This window comes from Bos grunniens, chromosome 28, assembly GCF_055505025.1.
Source record: "Bos grunniens cultivar Pamir isolate PY7600 chromosome 28, Bosgru_T2T1.0, whole genome shotgun sequence".
Lineage (NCBI taxonomy): Eukaryota > Metazoa > Chordata > Mammalia > Artiodactyla > Bovidae > Bos > Bos grunniens.
Genome location: NC_141192.1, coordinates 26356841 through 26374174, shown reverse-complemented (window position 1 = coordinate 26374174; position 17334 = coordinate 26356841). Strand labels below are relative to the sequence as shown.

Below are 17334 nucleotides of genomic sequence, written 5' to 3'. Positions count from 1 at the left end.
ATATTTAAAATTGTGTATCTCATATGTTATTAGATTTCCATAGGACATTTAGAAAAACTGGCAAAAAGATAAACATTACTAAATTTCAAAAAGTAGAATTAATTTTTTGGTGATTCAGTTATTCATATACATAGGTTATTACAAGATATTGACTATAGTTCCCTGTGCTGTACAGTAAACCTTTTTTGCTTATTGCATATTTATTTTTTAAAATTAGAAATCTAGCATTCTATTCATACTAAGTTAAAGAAGTAGAATCAAAATGTCATAAATTTTTTGGTTAGGCAAAAATTCATAAGTTTTCTGAAATATATATATTATACATACTATTTATGTATATGTATACAAAAGTGTTTCTACTTTGCTTGATAAAGGCTTGAGAAAGAACATAAAAAAGAAAAGAAGAGATGGAGAAATTGGAAAACAAAAGATCAGGTACATTCTTAATGGAATTGAGTAAGCTGCATTCCTCTTTTGGATTTGTTTCTGGTTGCTCTTTCTTCACAGAAGCCTGTGTGTGTCCTTTCTCATTTCTCTGTGTATACCCATAAGCATTAAAAAAAGTCCTTTCCTTGTATTACTTCTTTCTCTCTGTTGGGATTGGTTCTTCTCTTCGTTCATCTTAGTCTTTCTCATTTATCCAGCCTCAGCACCAATATAACACACTTGCCTCAGCCTAATTGCTTGTTGCCTTTAGAAAACAGTTGTTCAGGTCTCTAATAGAGTGACATTATTCAAGCCAGTCCTCTATATACTCAGGAAAAAGTGGTCCAACTTCTAATTCTGACTTTTCTGGCAGCCTGACTCTTCATAGAGAAGACCTATTATCTGTTTTACGATGGAAAAATGTTAGCCTAGACACCTTGTCTTAGAGGAATTGGGGATCTTTATCTATGAAGATCCTAACATTTAGCCATCATTTTATTAAGAAGGGCTTTCCTGGTGGCTCAGGTGGTAAAGAATCTGCCTGTAAAGCAGGAGACCTGGGTTCAGTCCCTGGGTTAGGAAGATCCTCTGGAGAAGGGAATGGCTACTCACCCCAGTATTCTTGTGTGGACAGTCCCATGGACAGAGGAGCCTGGCCAGCTACAGTCCATGGGGTCTCAAAGAGCAGGACATGACTGAGTGACTAACATTTTCCACTTTATTAAGAATAGCAATCATTTATAGAGTGTTGTCTGTTTGCCAGAGACATAACATATATATTATCTCTTTCAAACAACTTTGAGGAGTAATTACTGTTATTCCATTTTATAAAGAAACAGACTAAGCCAGTTAGAATAATTTCCCTAAAGTCACCTGAACAGTAAATTCAGAACTAAGGTTTGAACCTCGGACTGTTGGAGGCTCCAAGTCATAGCTTCTGAAAGGGTTCTATGGCTTGACAAAAGATGAAGAAATACTGCAACACTTCAAAAAGGCTCAATTTTTTTTCTTAAGAGTTTTCTCAGCTTGAAAAAGACAGTGTTTTCAAAAGTAGCATTTGGCATAATTCTCATCTTCCCTCATGTACAATACTATTTTAAGATACCAGGACTTGTTTACTGGCAGAAAGCTTTTATAGAATTTGAAGAGCTCTCTTACAAATAGATGGATCTATAATCTTGTGGAGAGAGAGGGCAAAGTTTTTTGTTTGTTTGTTTTAAATGAAGCTGAAGTTGGAGTGTATCTCCAGGAAACTATTCTTGGTGAATTAGAGTAAATATTGCAAGAATATTACTTAAAGTGAGACTTAGACAATTTGGGTAACGGAAGATCTTTATCAAGATCTACAAGGGTTAATCAGCTATGATAGTACGGTGAAGTGAGGGAGAGGTTATAGGCCAAAGACTTCTAGGATTTATATATTTATTTATGTATTTCCTATGGGAAAAATGGGTAGCCTACTTGTCAACTAAAATCCTTATTTTGGACAGACATCCTGGCATAATGTGTGCTAGCAAAACAAACAACCATATGTACACAAAACTAAACAAGAAGTGGGGAGGAGATGCAAATATAGGGTTAAATAAATTATGTTACACATGAAATCTGTTGTGCCCCACAGTCAATTGCCACTCCCATTGGCTTCTAAGCCACTCCCATAGGCTACTAATGTTTTATTCCAGGCATTTGGGCCCAGGCATTTGCACCAGCAGAAGCCTTATCATGAAAAATCTGCCTTAACTCTGTGTTTTGTTATAGCCCTAATTAGCAAGCAACTTCCTAGAATCCTCCCATAACCTCCTATTTCTGAAGATTTCTATTGCTAATTTGACTTGCACTCCCTCTACTGGCAGATCCAACTATTTTACCCAATTACTGTGGATTTCACCATTGCCAAACTCACATGATGCTTCCTAAGTACCAAAAAAACCTTTCTCTTTAACTTGTTTTGCTGTTAAGACAGTCACAGGGTGAAAAGGAAGATTTTTCATAACGGACTTTCAACCTACAGGAAAACCCTCCATGGATGATGACTTCCTTTATTCAGGTTCATTCCGTAATTGTATAGAATAACAATGCCCTAGACAGAAGGCCAAATTAAAATTCGTACCCAGTAGAGCTATAATTTTTTAGTTCTAATAAACCAAATCTTTCTCTTTGAATGTAAATGACCTCTCTTTCTACTCTGAAATTTTGCCACTTAAGATTTACCCAGTAGGAATTTTAAAGTAGATTAAAAAACAAATCTCTTCAAATCTATTTCAAAGATAAATGCCTCCTACAAATCTTGTCATCAGATATGTACTACTCAGTAGATTCATATGTGCCTGAGGCATTGTTGGTGATGCTTGGGGGTGGGTAGAGTTTTCATTTCTATGTTATATTCTCTTCTCCCTCTCCCAACATTTTGAGTAAATGGGGGTGGATGGATTAGTAGTTAGAATCTCTCTCCTTTCCCAGGACTGGACACAGAGAAGGTGAATGTTCTCTCCACAGAACCCCCTTTTGAAAAGTGTAGCTCCTTCTTTTCAGGGGGGAGAAGTAAGGGAAAACCAAAATAACAGCATCCTTTAAAATGGTTTATAATTGCACATGTATGCAATCATAAGAAATATATGTATTTCCAAATTTCTGACACAGACCTCCTAGTTGTTCAGTCGCTCAGTAGTATCTGACTCTTTGTGGCCCCTTGGACTGCAGCATGCCAGGCTTCCCTGTCCTTTACCATCTCCTGGAGCTTGCTGGCACTCATGTTCATTGAGTTGGTGATGCCATCCAAACATCTCATCTTCTCTCACCCACTTCTCCTCTTGCCCTCAATCCTTCCCAGCATCAGGGTCTTTCCCAGTGAGTTGGCTCTTCGCATCAGGTGGCCAAAGTATGGGAACTTCAGCCTCAGCTTCAGGATTGATTTCCTTTAGGACTGACAGACCTCCTAAAACCCTTGCAAATAGAGGTGCTAGGAGACTCTTTTATTCTAACATTTAGTCTTTGACCTTAGTTACTGACACGGAGCTCCAAAATCCCTTGAAATTTCCTAGGTGATAGTAGTGTCTTTTGTTCTAATGAACTCACTCTTCCTGGCTCCTGTATGGGGACTGGTTACCAGAAAGATGAAGCCATGATTAGAAGCTCTGAATCTTTGACCCAACCTCAATTTGCAAGAAAGGGGAGTGTGGCTGGAAGTGGAGCTAATAATTGATCATGCCTAATGTGATGAATCCTCTATAAAAATCCCAGTGGTGGACTTCCCTGGTGGTAAGACTCTGGGCTTCCACTGTAGGAGGCATGGGTTTGATGCCTGATGGGGGAACTAAGATCCTGAATGCTGTGTGGCATGACCAAAAAAAATATCCCAATAGAATGGGGTTTGGCTAGCTTTCAGGTTGTGGAACACATTCATGAACTGGGAATGTGGGGCACCTCAGCTTCACAAAGGAAGAAGCTCCTGTGCTCAGTACCCTTTCAGTCCTCAGCCTATATACTTCTCGAGTATGTGTGTGCTCAGTCGTGTCCAACTCTTTGTGACCCACAGACTGTAGTCTGCAAGGCTCCTCTGTCCATGGGATTTCCTCAGCAAGAATACTGGATTGGGTTGCCATTTCTTCCTCCAGGGAATTTTCCCAACCCAGCAATTGAATCTGTGTCTCTCTTATCTCTGGTGTTGGCAGGCAGGTTCTTTATTACTGAGCCACCATGTACCTCTTACCCAGCTGTTTATTTTTTATGACATCCTTTATTACATAGTAAATTGGTAAATGTAAGTGTTACCTTGATTTTTGTGAGTGATTCCAGCAAATGATCAGATCCAAGCAGGGAGGTCATGGGAGCTTCTGATTTGAAGCCAAGCCAGATAGAAGTTGTGGGTGGCCTTGGGACTTAGTACTTGTGATCGGTATTTGATGTGGAGGACAATCTTATGAGACTGAGTCCTTGACATGCGGGTCTGTGCTAACCCTGATTAAGGTCAGAATTGAATTGTAGGGTACCCAGCTGATGTTATGGAATTGCTTGATGTGTGGAAAACCCACACCTGTGGGGTCAGAAGTGTTGTGTTTGGTAGTATTGTGGGGGTAAAGGAGAAACATTCGGGGTGTGTTTCTTTCAAACACTGAGTGATTGTTCTGTTCTACTTGACGTTTTCTGTGGAGTTTGAGTATTAAATAAAATGTCTTCTTTGGAAGGAGTGACTATGAGATATGTTAAATGCCATTTTTCTCATCTTGTTGTTCTTTCTCAAGCATTGTGATTTCTTATTTGAATTTCTATCTTCCACATAATAAAAAGGTAGAAATAAAGATCGTGTAAAACTTCCTTTCACCCTAGATAACAGGTGACTAAAAGGCCATATTTCATAAATATGAATGCAGTTTTGAATCTTGATTGGAAATCATACTTTTCTTCTTTCCCATAAAATTAATTGAGACTCTTGCTACAGCAAAGGCAAGATGCAAATAATTAAATCCAAATGAGAACTTGCCCAAGAAAATATTTTTTAAACAATAAAAATAAAAATTGACTAACAATCTAACATTTGTGTTGCATTTTCTATTTAGCAAGATAAAGTGTACTGATGGTAAGTACTTAAAAAACTGTGGCCCGAAGAAAAATTTTCTCAGATAGAAGGAATTTCCCCAGAGGCAGGAGCATAGTCTTAATTTGAGATCAAAAAGCATTATCATAAAACAGAGTCCCTTCTGTTCTCACAGAAGTGGATGATTATCAAGAGAATTTTAGAAGTAGTGAAGGACAGGGAAGCCTGGTCTGCCACAGTCCATGGGGTTGGGTCTCAGACACTTTGAGCGATGGAACAACAGCAATGGCCAGTGGTCTCAGTATGAGAAAAGGGCATATGCTCAGTGCCTTTACTGGGGTCATTTTGGGTTGGGAAGAATCAGTTTGTTACATTTGTTGCTAAATTCTCCTTCCTTCTCACCTGCTTGAAATTTTCTGTCCTTGTTTTAGGTGGCCGTTAAGAATGATTGAGCTTAGTTGATCATTAGACTAAATGATTCTTCCTTGGGAGTCATTCATTAACAGTACCAGGTTTTGTGGTAGAAGGACTCAACCCAAAAGGACTTTTCGGGATTTTCTGAAAGACAAGTTCTCATGTCTGCTGAAGGTGATTGAAGAAGAAAGACTGGCCTTTCAGAATGCTTCAGTGCTGTGTGCAAGAAATGTGAAGAAGTGACTAGAAGGTACAGGAATAGTGGAACAAAATAAAGTGTACGCCTACTTTTTCTGCCCAGTGAATGTAAAGGACATCTCATTTCTCTGTCCAGCATTCATGTTATGGGGGGTTGCTCCTCCTGCATTCTGTTGTCCTGGTGGGATATAGATCCTGAAACCTCACCCATGATACTAGGGGGTGGGGCTTTGGTAGTAGGCACATGACCCAAGCTAAGCCAATCAAAGTCTTCTTCTGGAAGTTTGGCTCATTAGAGGTGATATCAGCTAGAAAGTGGATTGGGATTGGGCCATCTGATGGCTGGAGCCAAGGCTTCTGTCACTGAATTACTGTTCCTCAGGTCCCTGGGAGTTTTCCCGATTCCTGTCTTTCTGGTGGCTGTGGTGTTCAGTGCTTCTTTCATAATGCTGACTACCCCAGTTAGCATTAATATTAATTACATTAATATTAGCATTAGTTAGCATTAATATTTTTAATAAGCCCCTTTTTCTTGTTTAATATGGCAAGATCAATTCCCATGGTTTACCATAAGAAAACAAACAAACAAAAACCCAACTAACAGGTTCAGGTCTAACAGCAATTTCTGGTTTAGAAATTAAATTGAGTGTATGCATGAGAGAAAGAAATTCTATGGTACAATGGCTCTAAATTGTCAGTAGCTTATCTGCAAGCCTGGTTGGCATTATATCACCTTGAAGTTCTGCATTATGTGGTCTTTGCAGCTCTGAAGCTCAGTCAGTGAGACCAGAGAAGCTAGTGAGGCAATGGGGCCAGTGCCGTGTTTCCCAGTGTGTTCTAAGAAATACTGTACTACTCCCTTGAGAAAATGCAAACAGAAACATTGTGTAGCTAAATAAATGGAGAAACAACTTACCTTGTAAGTGTTTTATGGAGATTTATGTAAATCTCTGAGTTACATGGGAAAGGAAAGTGTTAACCTTTTGTCTAACCCAGCATTTCCTAAGCTTGTTTAAATATAAAATCCTTTTCCTGCTGCTGCTGCTGCTAGGTCACTTCAATCGTGTCTGACTCTGTGCGACCCCATAGACGGCAGCCCACCAGGCTCCCCCGTCCCTGGGATTCTCCAGGCAAGAACACTGGAGTGGGTTGCCATTTCCTTCTCCAGTGCATGAAAGTGAAAAGTGAAAGTGAAGTCGCTCAGTCGTGCCCGACTCTTAAGCGACCCCATGGACTGCAGCCTACCAGACTTCTCCGTCCCTGGGATTTTCCAGGCAGGAGTACTGGAGTGGGGTGCCATCGCCTTCTCCGAAAATCCTTTTCCTGCAAAATGCCTATTGATATCTCTTGGAACTAGAATTTTGTAAAATGTATTTGGGAAAAAGCAGGTGTAGAGGAATTAGAAATTTAGATATTTAAACATTTATTTGGTAGATTGCTAACAGATGAATTTTTACTTTATTCTCTTTTTTCCTAAGACAGTATTTCATCTTTAATAATATGATTATTTTTGATAATGATTTGGAGTATTTTACTGAGACCTTATTTGGGTCATTGTAGTGAGTATTTGACTCAATGGCTATTATGATTTCAAACACTAAAACACTAATTCTACCTTTCCTGAGGGAGACAGATAAATTCTTTCAAAGATCACTAGCCCAAAGGAAACAAGGTCCAATTTTATTACTCTAAACATGTAACCCTGTATATGAGACAGCAAAAGAGACACTGATGTACAGAACAGTCTTTTGGACTCTGTGGGAGAGGGAGAGGGTGGGATGATTTGGGAGAATGGCATTGAAACATGTATAATATCATATATGAAACGAGTCGCCAGTCCAGGTTCAATGCATGATACTGGATGCTTGGGGCTGGTGCACTGGGACGACCCAGAGGGATGGTACGGGGAGGGAGGAGGGAGGAGGGTTCAGGATGGGGAGCACTTGTACACCTGTGGCGGATTCATGTTGATACATGGCAAAACCAATACAATATTGTAAAGTTAAAAAATAAAATAAAATAAATTAAAAAAAATTTTGGACTTTGAGTGAATTTATCACTTCTTAATGGAAAAACAAATGAGCATATGTCAGCTAGAACAGTGATTCTTAACCTGGGGCAATTTTATCCTCCAAAGGACATGTGGTAATGTTTGTAGATGTTTTTTGGTTGTCACAACTGAGTTAAAGGGAATGCTACTTGCATCTAGTGAGTAGAAAGGATGCTCTAAACATTGTGCAATAGGATGACAGATCCCCACAGCAAAGAGTTGTTCAGCCAAAAATGTTAATAATGGGGCTGAGATTGAGAAACCCTGAGTAATGCAAGTGTTCCTGGAGAAGATGAAGAGAGCCCTTTAAGGCATTACCATATTCTTAAACAATTAGGTCAATGATACACTCCCCATAGGCTTTGTGGCATTATGTTTGACAACCTAAATCTAGACTTTGTCATTAACTGAAATTTGACCTGTGCAAATCACTTGAGGGCTCAGTTTCTTCTCCTGAAAAAAACAAAAATGATTAGATGAGATGATTGAGAGGTTTCCTGTGATGCTGTGATTCATGAAGAACAATCCTGAGTCTTAAACACTTGTAATGTGAGATAAACGACATTGGGCTTAACCACTGGGACATTTAACCTTGTAGAGTAGATCTGCATCCAGTGATGTTGCCACCTTGTACCTGGATGTGTCTGGTACAGTCATGTAGTGATCATGGGCTGAGGGATAAAAGGCTCCGGTCTCCCAGAGAACCTCATCAACGATTGCTCCACTCATCCCTTAAGTGAAAGCTCTGATCTCAGCCCTCTCCTCAAACTACACCCATCTTCTGGCCAGGTTCTCCTCTCTTGTTATACTCAGTCCTAATCTCTATGTGAGTATAAATCCCCATTTCACATCCTCATCTTTCTCATGAGCACTGATTGCTGCTGCTGCTCAGTCGTGTCCTACTCTTTGCGACCCCATGGACTGTAGGCCACCAGGCTCCTCTGTCCATGGGATTTTCCTGGCAAGAATACTGGGGTGTGTTGCCATTTCCTCTTCAAGGAGATCTTCCTCACCCAGGTATTGAACCCATGTCTCCTGCACTGCAGGTGACTTCTTTACTGCTGAGACACCAGGGAAGCCTGAACATTGATTCCCAATGGTTTTTCAGGCATCTCCACATGGATGATAGTGATGATAAGGGTGATAATAATAATCATAGTTAAAAATAGCTAACACTGTTGATCTCTTGCTGTGATCCAGGTATTGTACCAAACTCTCTCATTAGCTTAATAAGTAACTTGTTCAACATCAAGCAATTAGTATATGGTAGATCTAGGACTCAACACTGCTAGGGTTCAAAATTCCACATGTACTAATAGATTGATCAGTTTCTCTCTTACACAGTTCCTCTTGCTGTGTTCCTTATAATGATAGAATCCATTAACTATTAGTAGAATGGAGTTATCTCATATCCTTATATTTGCAACTAATCGGTTTCCAAGAATTTAATACAATTCATCTTTTCGCCAACCAATATTCCCGTCATTGCTTTGTCTCTACTGCACATCTTCATGTCCCCATCTATAACCAACTAACAAAATGACTTGCTTTTATTATTATTATTTTTAATGTTTTTGGCCACACTATGCACCATGCAAGATCTTAGTTCCCCAAACTCATGCTTCCTGCTGTGGAACCAAGGGTCCTACCACTGAACTGTCTGGGAATTCCCAATGACCTGCCTTTAAATTTTTCCTCTTGATTGTTCTTTCTGCAACCTTACTTTCCTTCATGTAACAGAAATCTAGTCACTTCCTGCCAATCTCAAGAACTTAACAGAAGCAGAAGATATTAAGAAGAGGTGGCAAGAATACACAGAAGAACTGTTCAAAAAAGATCTTCAAAACCCAAATAGTCACAATGCTGTGATCACCCACACTCACCTAGAGCCAGACATCCTGGAATGTGAAGTCAAGCAGGCCTTAGAAAGCATCACTACAAACAAAGCAGGTGGAGGTGATGGAATTCCAGTTGAGCTATTTCAAATCCTGAAAGATGATGCTGTGAAAGTGCTGCACTCAATATGCCAGAAAATTTGGAAAACTCAGCAGTGGCCACAGGACTGGAAAAGGTCAGTTTTCATTCCAATCCCAAAGAAAGACAATGCCAAAGAATGCTCAAACTACCACACAATTGCACTCCTCTCACATGCTAGTAAAATAATGCTCAAAATTCTCCAAACCAGGCTTTAGCAATACGTGAACTGTGAGCTTCCAGGTGTCTAAGCTGGTTTTAGAAAAGGCAGAGGAACCAGAGATCAAATTGCCAACATCCGCTGGATCATGGAAAAAGCAAGAGAGTTCCAGAAAAACATCTATTTCTGCTTTATTGACTATGCCAAAGCCTTTGACTGTGTGGATCATGACAAACTGTGGAAAATTCTGAAAGAGATGGGAATACCAGACCACCTGATCTGCCTTTTGAGAAACCTGTATGCAGGTCAGGAAGCAACAGTTAGAACTGGACATGGAACAACAGACTGGTTCCAAATAGGAAAAGGAGTACATCAAGGCTGTATATTGTCACCCTGCTTATTTAACTTATATGCAGAGTACATCATGAGAAACACTGGGCTGGAGGAAGCACAAGCTAGAATCAAGATTGCTGGGAGAAGTATCAATAACCTCAGATATGCAGATGACTCCAGCCTTATGGCAGAAAGTGAAAAAGAACTAAAGAGCCTCTTGATGAAAGTGAAAGAGGAGAGTGAAAAAGTTGGCTTAAAGCTCAACATTCAGAAAAGTAAGATCATGGCATCGGGTCCCATCACTTCATGGCAAATAGCTGGGGGAAACAGTGGATGACTTTATATTTTTGGGCTCCAAAATCACTGCAGATGGTGACTGCAGCCATGAAATTAAAAGACGCTTACTCCTTGGAAAGAAAGTTATGACCAACTTAGATAGCATATTCAAAAGCAGAGACATTAGTTTGTCAGCAAAGGTCTGTCTAGTCAAGGCCAAGGTTTTTCCAGTGGTCATGTGTGGATGTGAGAGTTGGACTATAAAGAAAGCTGAACATCGAAGAATTGATGCTTTTGAACTGTGGTGTTGGAGAAGACTCTTGCGAGTCCCTTGGACTGCAAGGAGATCCAACCAGTCCATCCTAAAGGAGATCAGTCCTGGGTGTTCATTGGAAGGACTGATGTTGAAGCTGAAACTCCAATACTTTGGCCATCTGATGTGAAGAGCTGACTCATTGGCAAAGACCCTGATGCTGGGAAAGATTGAGGGCAGGAGGAGAAGGGGATGAGAGAGAATGAGATAGTTGAATGGCATCACCGACTCAATGGACATGAGTTTGGGTGGACTCCAGGAGTTGGTGATGAACAGGGAGGCCTGGCATGCTGTGGTTCATGGGGTTGCAAAGAGTCGGACATGACTGAGTGACTGAACTGAACTGAACTTCCTTGCTTATGGAATAAAGTCCTTACTCTGACATTGAATACTCTCCATGACTGAGTCCCAACTGTTGTATCAGCTACAACACTTACCAGTCATTTTCATTATTTCTGTGATCATAACACGTACATTTACATCCAAATTTGTTAAGGGTGTGGTTTAAAGCTTCTCCTAATTGTAACACTGGAACATTAGTTCTCTTGGTTGAGAAAAACTAGCTTACTTTTTCCTTGCACTCATCAGAGAAACACATTGACTCCTTGACTGCTTGCTTAGAGGATAGAATGGATGTGGTTTTCAGAATGGATCTGCTTTCCTTTTTTTTTTTTAAGATTTTTTTTTTATGTGGATAATTTTCAAAGTCGTAATTGAATTTGTTATGATATTACTTCTGTTTTATGTTTTGTTTTTTTGGCCACGAGGCATGCGGGATCTTAGATTCCCGACCAGGGGTCTAATCTGCACCCACCCCCTTCATTGGAAGGCAAAGTCTTAACCACTGGACCAACAGGGAAGTCCCTGCTTTCCTTTGTTTATTCGTGTTTCATTACCCTAGAAGGCCCATCCTTTGCCCCATCATTTCTCTTTTCAAAGTCCATATTTGTAGCTTCTTCCATTTATCTTTCTCTGATGTACGTTCCTCAAGAAGTATTTATTCTCCTACGATCTCACAGCATATTTTAATATCTGTTTCCCCTATACATTGTAAGCTTCTTGGGCAGGGACACTGTGACTTATTCATTTTTGTATTTCCTGAACTATCACCCATTACAGGGTGATATGTATGTATTGTCAACATGCAGAAATGGATCAGTAAAGGTTTGATGATAGCCACATCTCTTGAAGTTCCTTTTAGTTCTGTGATTCTAAAATTATCATTCATTATCTACTTCTTTAAACTTCTTATTGCATCAGGATACATATTTCTCCCTGATGGTGGAAATATGTTAGAGTTAATCTGAAAATTGAAAGTACATAAGGATTTTAATCACAGTATAATTAAGATCTAGGGTATTTTTTTTGAAATACTGCAGCATTTGTAAAAGAGTAATGAGCTCTTTCTCACGAAAACAATATAGCCTGTTGGAAGTTTTCTTCTTTTTTTTTAATTCCCTTTTTTTAAAGTGTCTTCCATAAGCTTGAAAACTGTTAATTTTATTACTATTGCAATTAAATTTTTTTATTTGTCTTCATTTTCTGTATGAGACCAACCTATACAATATACTGATTAAATATCCCATATATTTAGGTTGTTTGTATTAATAACCTCAGTACTTAGAAAATACAAGTTAGTAGTTTTGTATTTATGCTCAAATACTGTTTGTATTATAGCAAATCCATATCAAGTTCTCCTTTCCTTCCTGGGAATACAGGGTAAAACTTTGCAGTTTGCTAAATTTGCACCTAAGCAGAGCTGTGTGACAGCTCTGGCCAAGTAAATATGAATGGGAGCGATGTGTGGTGATGAAAAGCAAACACAATCCTTCCATTCTTTTCTCTTGTCTTAGCTGTTGTGAAGGAGGCCACATGGTGAGAGAACTACAATGTGAAAACAGGCCGAATTATTTTTCTTTTAAAGCAAGTAATATGCATTTACCATCAGATTGAAGCAGATGTAAATGAACAGGAATATTTGGAGGATAATTCCTATTGAAAAACATTTCATGGTGTTTACAGACTGGTCAGAATACTATGGTACTATGTGGTATAAACTACTCAGAGATATTTCTGTTTATTTCACCTTTAGTAATAAAATTTTTTTCTTATACGTGATTGAAAAAATATTTTGCTTTAAAATTAGTAGTCACAATTGAATGAATAATGGTTTATTTTTCTAATCAAGTGACCAACCTGCTGAATCTTAAGACCATGACAAATGTTGCACCTTATTATTTTAACTAAACAGCAGGACCTTCTATTTTGATTATTACTGGTAAATTGTAACTTTGTTTCTCAGTACTTTCTAGTTGCCATATAGGGAACTCCCCAATGGTTCAGCTAGTAAAGAATCCACCTGCAATGCAGGAGACACAGGTGATGCAGGTTTGATCCCCTGGAGAAAATCAGGAAGATCCCCTGAAGAAGGAAATGGCAACCTACTCCATACAAATACAAAGTTTTTTTTTTTTCTTCGTATTTTTGCCTGAAAAATCCCATGGACAGAGGAGCCTGGTGGGCTATAGTCTAAAGGGTTGCAAAGAGATGGACATGATGGAGTGACTAAGCACACACACATGCATGAAAATAGTTTAAACTGGTAGCTACTGCTCTTGGGAGATTCTGTCAGATGAAGCTGCATTTCCAATGCAACAGCTGTTGGTAATCCTTCACTGAACATCCATTCATCGGGACTTTTCTATGGTGGTTGATCAAGAGTTGCTTTGGCTGCCAGGGCTTCATTCTGCTGAATAAGATATTCCTGAAATTTAATGGATATTCTTTGCATTACTTAAAAATACTTCTATAAGCAATGTTCTGAACAGGTGATCTCATCAAGTTTTACTTCTCTTCCTGTGAAGTCTTTTAACATAGTCCAATAACCTTGTTTCTTTGAGAGTAGGTTCTGAGAAATTCTTTGAACTGTTTTATCTGATCAGATTCTGGTATTCATACAGCTATATATATTTGACTTTTAAAGATTTATTTATTGATTATTGGCTGTGCTGGGTCTTCGATGCTGTTCGAGGGCTTTTTTTAGTTGTGGAGAGCAGGGGCTACTCTCTAGTCGTGGTGCTCAGACTTATTGCAGTGACTTCTCTTGTTGCGGAGCACAGGCTCTAGGACACACGAGCTTCAGTAGTTGTGGCACATGGGCTTAGTTGCCACAGCATGTGGGATCTTTCCAGAGCAGGGATTGAACCCACGTCCCCTACATTGACGGGTAGATTCTCTACTACTGGATCATCAGGGAAGCCCCGTGCAGCTATATTCTTTTGGTATGTTTATCAGTCACTAATTCTGATGCATGAATTTCCTATCTGTTGTAGATAAGCAGTTAACTTTTGCTTCAATGTCTCCAGTGAGGCCTGATTTCTTCCTTAAGCTTAGGCTTTCCCATCTGCTACCGGTATAAGGCAGAGAGGCTAGTCTGGAGGTAGAGGATTGAGGTACAGGTGGGTGCTTGGCTGCTGGATGGCAGAGAACCTAAATTTAGCACTTGAATTGTTGAGTCACCTCATGGGGTCAGCTGTCCCAGAGTGTTACCAGGACCTATTACTGTGATCTTTGCTTGAATGCAAAATTTTTTTAAGGCAATGAGATTTTGGATTAATTTGTCACTGAATTTGTCATGAGAATCACTTGACTTATTCTGACTAATACAGGTGGCATTGGGAATTGCAGTCATTGGAGCTAAAAGAAAGTCAATGAAAGCATTGCATGCATACATGCTCAGTTGCTTCAGTCATGTCAACTTTTTGGGATCCTATGGACTGTAGCCCGCCAGGCTGCTCTGTCCATGGTATTCACCAGGCAAGAATATTGGAGTGGTTTGTCATGCACTACTCCAGGGGATCTTCCAGGCCTAGGGATCAAACCCACAACTTCTGGGTCTCTTTTATTGGCAGGTGGATTCTTTACCCACTGAATCACCTGGGAAGCCCCAATAATAGCAATAGCTAGCCCTTATTAAGCATTTACTCTCCAGCACTTGTCCCATATATTTTGAATGAATTATCTTTTTCGACTCCCACAATAACTTACTTAACAGACGAGACTGAGACATAGAGAAAGTTAATAGCACACTCAGGGTCACAGATTTTATAAGACTTAGAGCTACAGTTCGAACCTGCATTTGATGTGATACCAAAATTCATTTACTTACTAAGTATGCTCTAAAGTCATTTGGTTTATTCACATATTTGTAACTTTCTAAGTAAATGAAAAAATAGAGCTTGTTTCTAAGGTGTCAGGTGAAATAGTCTTTAGAGGAGCATAGTAGATATCGTCTTCTGAGAAATTTCTTGGAATTTCTGGAAACTTTATTTTCTCTGGGGTCAAAGGGGAAATTTCTGTTTCGTAGGACTGGCTTCATTTTTATAGTACCCATATTTTGGGCATAGAGTAGGGTTAGAGCCAAGTTCTTTTAGGATTTAGGAATGCTGCTGTGATTAATTTGATGTGATTTCACAGTGATGACAACATAGAGCAATCAGCAATTTAATAGATTAAATTTCATTTATGTGCCTTCTGGGAAAAGGACTCTTTGGCAGATTAATAAGACTTTGTGCCTTCATTGCCAATGGAGTGTTGAACTCATCCTGCCTCTCCACAGTGAAGATCAAATCCTGAAGTCCTGGCTTTACTCATCCATCATTTCTTTGACTCTTTAAGGAATCATTACTTTAATGAAGACAAATTCTATTACTTTAAACACTTATTCTTGATAATAAATTCAACCAGGACTCTAATTAATGAACTGGCAAATTATTTTACTCTAGCCTGTTAAAAATATAAGTTGGTATGAGTTGTTCACAGGTGTGCATGTGTGCGTGCAAAGTTGCCTCAGTTGTGTCTGACTCTTTGCCACTCTGTGGACTGTGGCCCACCAGGCTCCTCTGTTCATGGGATTTCCCAGGCAAGAATACTGGAGCTGGTTGCTATGCCCTTATCAAGGGGATCTTCCTGACCCAGAGTTCGAACCCGAGTCTCCTGCATTGGCAAGCAGAGTCTTTACCACTAGCACCACCAGGGAAGCCCATGGGTTGCTTGGGGACATTTTAAAATATATATATATTTTTGGGTGGGAATTTAAAAATATTGATTCTTTAGGGCTCTCTGAAGAATTTGAGAGCAGTTGGGGAGCAGGGAAAACATAAGATCAATTGAGATATCTTGTTGGGCAAAAAGTAAGGGAAAACTCAATGACTAGTGGGTGTGTATGTGAAAAGATATTCAAGTCAGCTTGAATGGGCTGCTCTTGACAATATTAGGGGACTGTTTAAACATAAAAAAATATTGACTGTGACTGATGGTAGAAAGAGAAGAGGAGTCTTTCATAAGTATCTCAAGGCGAATAATTTGCTGTAGAAGAAGTATATATGGGTTAAGAGCTTGGTCTGGGTTTTGGCCTTCCCTGGTGGTCTGGTGGTTAAGACTGCCTTCCAGTGCAGGGGATGAGAGTTCAATCCCTGGTCGGGGAGCTAAGATTCCACATGCTTTGTGCCCAAAAACCAAAACATAAAAAAATAGAAGCAATATTGTAACAAGTTGAATAAAGACTTTAAAAATGGTCTACAGTAAGAAAATCTTAAAAAAAGAGTGTGTCTGGGTTTGAATCCTGACTCTATTACTGAAATGGAGCAGGACGCTATGATCCTTGCTCCCCAGCTCCCATGTCTTCAGTCTGTCTTTAGTTAAAGAATGTTTTATCAGAGAAATGAACAGGCAGACACAGAGGAATACAGTCAAAGGACACTAAATAATAATAATGTAGTCATTATGCACAGTCAAGGGCCTTTAGTTCCTTCTCAGGGGCCACTCCAGTACTCTTGTCTGGAAAGTCCCATGGATGGAGGAGCCTGGTAGGCTGCAGTCCATGGGGTCGCTAGGAGTTGGACACGACTGAGCAACTTCACTTTCACTTTTCAGTTTCATGCATTGAAGAAGGAAATGGCAACCCACTCCAGTATTCTTGTCTGGAGAATTCTGGGGACGGGGGAGCCTGGTGGCCTGCCGTCTATGGGGTCGCACAGAGTCGGACATGACTGAAGCAACTTAGCAGCAGCAGGGGCCATAGATAATATTCTGAGCCATATCCTGTGATCTGTCTTATCTTAATATATACTGAGACACCAGGTGGAAAAAGTTAACTACATGATGACCAGACTGTAGCCACAACATAAGCTGCCACAGTTTGGAGTATTGGCTTCAAAGAAGTGGAAACAAGCTGACCCTGGAACTGAAGAGTAAGATGCTAGTCAGACCACCAGTGGCCAATTTGAAGATGACTGTCAGAGCTGTCTGTACTGTTTCTGCACATAAGCCCTGCCCTCAGCCTTTAAAAGCTCTTGGCGCACTGATTGACAGTCAGGGGGAGCTGGCCTTTGGCCATACACCCCCCTGTCCCAGTAACGGACATTAGAAATAAAGCAAATTTCCTTTCCACCAACCTGGCCTGTTTATTTGCTTTTGAGCAGCAAGCAGCTGGACCCCTCACCTTTTAGTAACATTACCTCTTTGCCGGTAAGTTTTTAAACCTTTCTACCCCTCAGTTTTCACATCTGTAAAGTGGAAATAACAATAATAATAACAACAACTACCTCAGAGGGGTGGTAGAGAATTAACTAAGATAAAATTTGTAGGTAAAGTGT

At 39.7% G+C, this 17334-nt stretch overlaps 1 long non-coding RNA gene across 17 annotated transcripts in view; it reads left to right on the top strand.

Moving 5' to 3' along the window:
• The window catches only part of LOC147343043 (uncharacterized), a 268552-nt gene that overhangs the window by 47657 nt on the left and 203561 nt on the right, over positions 1 to 17334 (top strand). Inside the window, exon 3 of one of the 17 annotated variants that reach the window (XR_015156908.1) lies at positions 5392 to 5679. The exons of the other annotated variants lie outside the window; for them this stretch is intronic. This is a non-coding gene — a long non-coding RNA (uncharacterized LOC147343043). Of the gene's footprint in view, positions 1 to 5391; positions 5680 to 17334 lie in introns of those variants that run through there. 17 annotated transcript variants of the gene reach the window in all.